The 9,012-nt window shown below is 36.4% G+C and overlaps 1 long non-coding RNA gene across 1 annotated transcript; it reads left to right on the top strand.

The window, feature by feature from the left end:
• Positions 1–5,518: 5,518 nt before the first annotated feature.
• On the top strand, positions 5,519–7,777 carry LOC311304334. The gene is made up of 4 exons (XR_014629911.1): positions 5,519–6,518; positions 6,619–6,678; positions 6,762–6,859; positions 7,052–7,777. It is a non-coding gene; the product is annotated as an uncharacterized lncRNA (long non-coding RNA).
• The last annotated feature ends 1,235 nt before the right edge of the window (positions 7,778–9,012 follow it).

Genomic DNA, 9,012 nt, shown 5'->3' with positions numbered 1-9,012 from the left:
TGGGAACCTCAGTTTAGGTTGCCACGGTGACACGGGTCCCCATGAGTCAGTGTGCATTTAGGTTGAGGTCCCCACCGGGATAGAAAAACATAAATTCACACACACACACACACACATAAGATCTTTTCGCTACAGTTAAGATTTTTAAGATCAATACGATCTTTTTTTAAAGAAAGTAATACAGTTATACAGTAAGGAATCAAGGATACATAAAATGTATCAAAAGTGACAGTAAATACATTTATAAAGTTACTAAATATTTTGATTTCAAATAAATGGCCAAAGAAAATAATATGTATCATGGTTTCCACAAAAAATATTAGAAGACAACTGTCTTTAACATAATAATTACAAATGTTTCTGTCACCATTATGTTCAGTTTAGCTTTAGTTTCATTTTCATGGACTTTTATTTTGTTTCTCTCACCTGTTTCCTTTGTTCTCTGTTTCCCGCTGCTAATTCGTTACCATGGACATTCATTAACGATCACACCTGTTTGTATTCTGTTCATTATTACCACTGTGTATTTAAGTTCCTCCTTGGATTCAGTTCTTGGTACCGTGTTGTTTGTGTGATTGTGCTTACACACTGTCTTGCATCTGTTGATTATCTGAGTTGACTTTGTTTAAATAAAAACACTTCTATTTAAATCTTCTTCATCGTTTCTGGACTAAAACGAGACTAATCCGCATATCAGTATGATTTCTAAAGGATCATGTGACAGCTTTGCCTTTAAAGAATAAATTACATTTAAAAAAAAAAAAAACAGTTTAACAATGTTATTGTGAAATAATACAATTCCTTAATATTATTTCACAATATTGCTGTTTTTACTTTTTTAATCAAATGTGATCAAAATATGTGTAAATACACAAGAGATTAGCAGACAGATAATCACAGAAAATTACTGTGAGTGTGGCACCCTGTAACTAGTAATATACAGTAAATGTATACAGACATTACAGACAGCGTAGTTCACTTCCAAAACTTTATAAACAATAAACATGCTTTTTAGGAAAATAGGAAAACTGTAAGGAATAAACTAAAGTTTAGTTTGTGGACATTGTAAGGAATGAAAGTCGACAGGCTTGCTTAGGGCAAGATTAGCATGAAGGAATCAGCTCTGAGAGAGTGAGGGCAGACTGAAGCACAGCGATAATAAACTGCAGAGCAGAGGGTGGATTTATGGAAGTGGGGGACCTGAGCGATAAGAAGTGAGATGCACAGGGCAGGGGTACTGGTTACCAATTGAGTCAGCAGAACCATGAGTGAAGTGATGTGTTTAAATTGGATTGTAGATGGGTCAGAGGGTTAATGGAGCACGGGAGATCAGGGGAAGTATAGTGTTTGTCATGTGAACAAGAGACTGGGTCGTTAGAGATCGACTCAACTCAATGATGTGTGTAACAATATATACTCAGTGATGTGTAACATTATATACAGAAATTAGATTCAGTTATTTGGAAATGATCTCTAACAATGAGTGATGAATGAACCAGGTCAGAAAAATACTCTTCATAATAACAAGCTTTATTTGTTCTAACATCTGTTGTTGTCAGTATTTTGGAGTAATGAGAAGTTTCATTTTAGCAAATCGGTGTGTTCATCTAAATAAACCAGATGTCTGCATGGCATTTAATTTTTTTTTTATAAAACAAAGTGCACACGAAACCTTGTTAGTAACATTAATTATTTATTTATATATTTATAAGTGTATGCAATTATTTATTACATTGTCATGTTCAAATCACCTCCTTGGAGGATGTCATGAAGTTTAGGCTAAAAAGCTGATATGTGATCAAGTCTAAAATGGGTCAAGGAATGGTTTACCAATAACAAGGGGAAAAGTCGATATCTGAGGTACAGAGCATAGCATGACACACAATGCACATAGCTACCACTGCAGGCAATGTAGTAAATGGGTCACGATTACACATCTTTGCATGAGACTATGGTGAGGATATAATTTTCTCATGTCTTACTGAGTAAAAACTTAATGTAGCATTATCTCTTCTAAAGCATCGACGTGATGGCTTACACACAGATCATTTGAGGATTGTGAAGTCTAGAGCACCCTGCTGATTTTAATCTCTACAAAGACCTGCACAAGCTAGATTATTACAGTGTGATTCGGTTGATTTGAAATTTCGTTTCAGTAAAGACTGATTCTTACACATTTACAGGGAGATTAGACACAAATAATAAGGCACTGCTGTAGTCATTCCTCCTTTTGTTATATTCAAGTTTGACAGCATTGGTAACAGATTGTGTCGTCAAAAAGGAGTGTATCTAGATGAGTTTAAATGCTAGTCATTTTTCATAGCATGGCATTTTTAATTTGAGACAAAAATTCTGCCTGTAGCACAGACATCCATTCAGATTCATGAGAAGGCCAAAAAAGAGACTCCATATGAAGTGGATCCAAGCTACTGGGGTGAAAACACTCTCTAAATATGAGTTTTTAATTACTCACTCTGAGAGCCCCCATGGCAGGGCTTTTGAGGTGATAAAAAATGGGCTTTCTTTTTGAATAATATCGTGCTTTGCATCAATTAAGTCCTATATCACAAACATTGCACTGAATACAAGAATTATAACCGAGTTTTTCGAGCCTAAAATAGCCCTATTTTGTGTGAAACCCAATTTTCTTACTATCGATTCCCTGGCAGAAGGTGAGAACCATAAAGAGCAATTCATCCTAATAATGCTGTAATGAGTTCCAGTTTTCTCTGTAGAAGAGGGATGTGACTCTTTGGCATACCAACAGCAGAGATGGAAACATGATGTTTAATCCTTCTTATTGCTGTAACTTCCTTTTTCCTGTTTGTTTGTTTTATTGTTTGGCTATTCTTGTAATCTATGAAACAATACAGTGCTGAAGAATGGCATGAGGCTGACATTTTGGGTTTAACCTTGAGATTTTAAGACTGTCAAGTCCAATGATTGTGCTGTTTTACACTTGAGATGTTTCTGATCCAGTTAGCTACTGTTCCTTCTGGGGATAGAAAATTATCTGAAAAGTTGGAGGGACTCATTATAAACCTTCTGAATCAGGTTGGCTCATTAATATGAATGAGGTTACGTAACGTTCATCCAGTAGTCTTATCTGATTTGGTTGAAGGTAGGTGAGTAGATGACTGTATCTATCAGGATAACCGCTTGTGTATATCTTCATTTTACTGAAATAAAATTCAAAATATAATTACTTCCTAAAACCAAGGATGTCTAATTTAGAAATGTCCCTGTTAAAATCAGCATGAAAGGGAAGTTGCAATGGTCTTTTCTTCCCTATTGACGTATAACCGAATAAAACGGCTTCTCTGAAAAAAAAAAAAGACTGAGTCTCAGTGTTGCTGGACTGTAGGCCTAAATCAGCACACTTGGAACGCTACTCTGTCAAGCAAACTTGAAGATTCAAACCATTCGCCCCAGCTTCCCACTCTTTGTTTCATTTACAAAGATTGTTATTAACAAAACGTTTATACATCTTCAAATTCAGTCTGTTCTGTGACATAATCTTTTAGAACCAGCTGTTCCAAACAACTTTAAGAGGAACGTACAACACGGAAAGGAAAGACTGGGCTGATGGGGTAGATTGTGAGTGTGAGCTAAATGCTGATGCCAGGATATATCCAAAGCTAGAATCAGTCGGTGGGCCTGGGGGCGAGGTGTCTGCTGAAAGTCACTCAACATGACAAAAGCTCCTCCGAACACAATCAGCCAGAGCCCTGCAGAAAGCGAGCAGAAGTCCAGAAGACAGAATCCACATTACTCAGCAAATCCTTCAGATTTGCTCTGGGATTTTTAGAAGTCTGTTCTGTGATGATGACAAAGGATTTCATTTATTTTTTACCAAATAAATGTGTTTAAATTCATCTTTTGGGCTGTTATTTGGTATATTATGAGGCACAACAAAATGTTTTTTTTTACATAATAATTGATGGTACATAAATACTGCTGGACAGACTCAAGAGATCATGTGGCTCCATTAGCTGGAGAAACACTCTTAAAAATAAACATTCTTCATGGCATCTATGGTATGAACAACATAACGTCATCCATGGCAAAGTCCTTTTAGGCAAGTCGTGCCACTCGGCCGCCATCTTGGCAACGCCTCCGGGCAGCTATTTAGGACTAACAAGACCAGGCTCCTATCTAAATGAATGGGCAGAGAGTCAGAACTGCACTTTCACTGGTCACCGGGACATAAAAACTGCATATATAGAAACAGCAGTAAAATATGATAAAAATCGCTGAAAAAGTTTGATGACTTTGCCCCAAAATAAGGTTTAAAATGCCTTTTCCCCCACAGGTTATACCTTTACTACGCATGCGCAAGGGTTCACGTTCAGGACACCAAACTTCATTTACGTCTTTATCCAGAATGCCGGTGTTGTGCCAAGCACTTAAACAATTATATGTATTTAAATGTCTGAAACCTAAAATAAACATTATGTGGTTAAAACACTGAACAGTTGTGATAGAGCCTATGACAAGCGCTGAGCGCGTCTGTCTTTGGCTCAGCGCCAGCCACAGCGCGAAAGCACAGGTTGAATATGGCAGTTATGTCACGTCACTGTACATTCGCTCCTTAGTGGTCAGCTGCTGACTGTTAAAAGCAGATGATTGGCTTTCCAGCGGGAGGGGCGGGACATGTGCATACAACCGCCATCTTTGCCGTTACGGGTTTTGCTTATATAGTTGTATTGAGGATTGAGTAAGTGGCATGTCTCATATAAATTGTCTCTGTCCATGGTGGAAGCAAGTTCTTTATAGTGGTAAAAAAAAAAAAAGGTTCTTCAGAATTTTTCAATGTTTTTCACCCTAAGAAAAATTAGGCCTAGTTCTTTTAAGAGCTGGTTACTGAAAGGATCTCTGGGAAAAACCTCCTTTAGAACCTTTATTTGTAAGTATTTATTTGAACCTAAAAGCGTCCACATATCTAATCTAGTCTACACTGTTAGACTTTTCTGTAATTTCTACAGTTATTTACTTTAAATCCCCCAGTATTATACTGCTATTTCTCTTTACAGTAAATAACTGTGATTCCAATTGCATCATGGGAATTTTCTGTGACGTCTAACACCACATACAGAGACTTACTGTATTTTTAAAATTTGCTGTATACTACTGTATTTGACGTAACTGCCTCTCTGGCTGGCACCATTCCACCGTGCTTTTTATTTCCTAATTTTTGCCTTACACTGCGTGTCTACAACGCTATAATAGCCAGAGGCTGTCTATATTGGACACATTGAAGCGACCGGACCTTTAAATGCAAACCTGTTTATCCCTTGTAAGAACTAGCGCGAGCGCTTGGACTCGTATCGGACTACGTCTGAAATATAACGGCCGCGGCGCATCACTACACTGTCTGGGATTTGTCGTGTCGCGTCAGACAGGCATCCAGTGTAGGTAATGGGGTCTGTCTTTTGTTGGATCGCGACGTTCGTGTCTGGCCCGGGGAAGAGACGGAATTCACTTCACCGAGAGAGAGATCAGCAAGCAAGGTAAAAAAAAAAAAAAAAAAAAAAAAAAAAACCTTTCTGTGTATGTTGACCATAGACTGGCTGTTGACAGGATTGTGCCCAGTTTAACGTATGTTAACGTTAACGTTAGCTACTCGTCGTCAACATGGCGGTAACGAACTTTACCATGGTAAACTGAGCTAACGTTTCATTTTAGACACTTTGTTAGATTATTGAATTGTCGAGTTAAAATATGCCAACGAGCAACGCGTTTACATTAACAATAAATGTGAATAAACTAATGTGAAATTCTGTTTATAGCCTAATGTTGGCCTACTGATGAGAACCTTTATAGTTTTAGCATTAGTTTGCAAACTATACCATATTATATATATATTTTTTTTAATGGAATTTAATATTTACTTCCATTTTTGTGTTTAAAGGCAACTGCAACAAAGCGCCAATTCGCGCCAGTGACTTAAGGCCTCATTATACTTCTGCGTCGGACCTACGCCGGAGCCTATACGCCGTAGGCAACGTGTTGGTTTTAATTTATACTTCTGTGTCGTTGTCCGCGTTGACGCGTACCTAGGGAGCGTGTGAAACCCCGAGGGAGGGGTTCTGGCAGACCAATCACAGCGCTTGTGCCCGCGTAGAATTGACGCGTTGTTACATTTTTGGAGAGGTGCATGTCAGGGTACGCCGTAGGGTACGCGCGCTACACACAGCCTACGACGTAGCTACGGCGGCAGTTCGACGCAGAAGCATAAAACAGGCTTTAGCAAGATTCCAGAGGTAGGCCAGCCCATTTGTGATATATTTTGATATAAGTTTGCTAAAATGATTAGCATACGCTATGTGAAAATTGCTTTTGAGCCACTGGTGCAGACTAGGTAGCTTACAATATCTTATAAAATCTCTATAAAATTGGCTAACTTTATATCAAATAAGTGACCTTTGCATTATGTCTAACTTTATTACACAGCAAATGAACCAATCAGAAGATGGACCATTGTCTTTGTTCAGTCTCACCAGATTAAATGTATCCAGGTAAGCACTTCAGTAAAACTCTCACTAATTCATTCAGACCAAATCTAGCATTCTAAACAACTTAAGTTTATATTTTTGCATTATTTTTATATTTTAATAGCCAGAAGACTCTACCATTGCAGTTCCACCTGACTAGGAAGGTCCTAATTTTAGCGCACAGGTGGGTTAACTACTGTAGGAAGGAGAACGATCATCACACAGTGATTTCTTGCATGTATCTTACTGTGTATTTGTCTCAAACAGGTACTCCTTCACTGCAGACAAGCTGAAATGGGCTAAAATCATCTATTTCAGTCGTTCTTTCTATGGATCTCAGCATTTTTGGACAGAATTTAGGATTTGTAAGTATTAAAATTTAATCTGGCATAATTTAATTTAGTTCTTTTGTATGCTATTTATTGACAAAAGCTGTTTACAAATATATATTCTTAAGTTTTTGTGAAAATAATAATAAAAATTAACAAAAAATGAGGTTAAAAATAATGTGACACTAATATTCTCTCTCTCTCTCTCTCTCTCTCTCTCTCATATAGTTTTGGAACCGGGATCTCCTCTGAAGGACTGAGTACATTTGTGTTTGTGGGCACGCATGCAGACCAGGGAACACTCTGATGTTGTCAATCAAGTTCTGAACAGGAACCAATCTTTGGAGAAGTTCATTTATTCACAAAGGTGGACAAAAACATTGTGTTGGCTTTTTAAAGATTATTTTGATGATGACTTTTACTCCTATGCTGTAGAAAAGATGGAGTAGACAGTCAGACATTGATAATAATAAGAAATGACTTCTTTCAAAAACATTACGACACTTAAATACTTCTTTTGACCACCAGTGTACATGAATCCAACACATTTTTGGAAATAAGTGAAATTATTTTTAAGGTGGGGTTATGTGTCTTGTATTGTGAAAAGAACTGTGTTTTGTCCTGTTTTGGACATTTCCTTTTTGAATGCTTAAAAATTTATTTATATTCTGCAGTTTTATGAATGTAATGGTTGATATTTCATTATAATACTTGTATAAGCTAAACAACCAATGACTCTACATTCATTTAGTCAAATGCTAATGTTTTGTTTATGGTTTTATGTATGTTTTCAAAAATGTTTGCAGTGAAGGACAGCACATAATGTGTTAATTTAACACGTTTACACATCTTTGTGTTAACCTCTCTGACATATTTACTTTGTTAAAATCATTAACACAATGAATAAGTTAAAATTAACACAAAAAATGTTGTTTCTAAACTCACCCATTAATGTGTACAAATTTCACACGTCATTTCCAGCATTGGCATGTTTATTTTGTGATATATATGAAATGTTTTAAATAAAAAAATGGTATTTTGTGATAACTTTGTCTAATTGGTTTGTATGAAAGTAGTACTTATGTAGGATAAAAATAAAATTAATCATATATCAAAATTATCAAATCTAATTTATTTTTAGTACAAATAAAAATAATTACAGTAGTGTACTGATTAGCTTAGTTTTTACAGTAATGCACTGTACTGATTAGCTTCGTTTTTACAGTAATGCACTGTATTACACAAAACTGAAATACGGTTTGGTACTGTAACTCTTAATTACAGTAACTTACTGGCAACAGTGTTGCCAGTAAGTTACTGTAAAAAACCCTTGAAAAGTCTAACAGTGTAGATTCTGTTTAATCAACATTTAATACACTGAATAAAATGTTGTTTAAAGTTGTAAATAAAACCAAGATTATTGGAGTGTTTTAGAAGAAAATACCATTCAGTCTTTCACATTTAATTCAATGTGTTACTTTCTTTCCTTATTTGTGAAATTTACAAGCAGTTTCTGAGGGAAAATTGTTTCAATGTAAATCCTGCAGCAATTTTTTTCAGTGAAATTAATCTTTCTCTGTATAAACCATCTCAAAGCAAGAAAAGAAAATTTGTATAATATATAATTTTTAGCTCAATGATATATTTTTTTCCTTTGCACCTATGACAAATATCTACAGATTTAACTAATCTTTTCCTTTTTGAGAGATAAAACCATAGATAAAACTACTGAGTTGATAAAATGGCAGCAGAATTAATTTGGCTCTTTACACACATATTGTATCAAAGACAGCGGTTCACAAAGAGATATTTGCGTTCACTAACGATGTGTCTAGAGGATTTGAAATCTCAGGAGAGAGAGGGGGTAGGGAAAGGGAGCAAGAGAGAGAGAGAGAGAGAGAGACAGTGGAATTCTGTGACTGGTCCCCTGGGCGAATGTACAGGAGGTCACAGCGCACATGCTAATTGAGTGATATACACGTGTGTACAGCTGCTCTTTTTTCTATTTCCTCCTCTTTGCGCAATACTGCTGTAAAGAGTTTGTCGTGTGAGCACTTGACTGACCTGCTGTGTTGCATAATCCCGGAAGAGAGCCGTCTAGCAACTGCTTCTAATAGTCTGGAAAATAAATCGGCCAAACTCCAAACAAATCATTAATCCTTGTATTTAAAAAGTTCCCTTGCAAAGAG

Source organism: Rutilus rutilus (assembly GCF_951802725.1).
Source record: "Rutilus rutilus genome assembly, chromosome: 14".
NCBI classification, from domain to species: Eukaryota; Metazoa; Chordata; class Actinopteri; order Cypriniformes; family Leuciscidae; genus Rutilus; species Rutilus rutilus.
The sequence above is the reverse complement of the archived record's forward strand: the minus strand, read 5'-3'. Positions and strand labels throughout refer to the sequence as shown.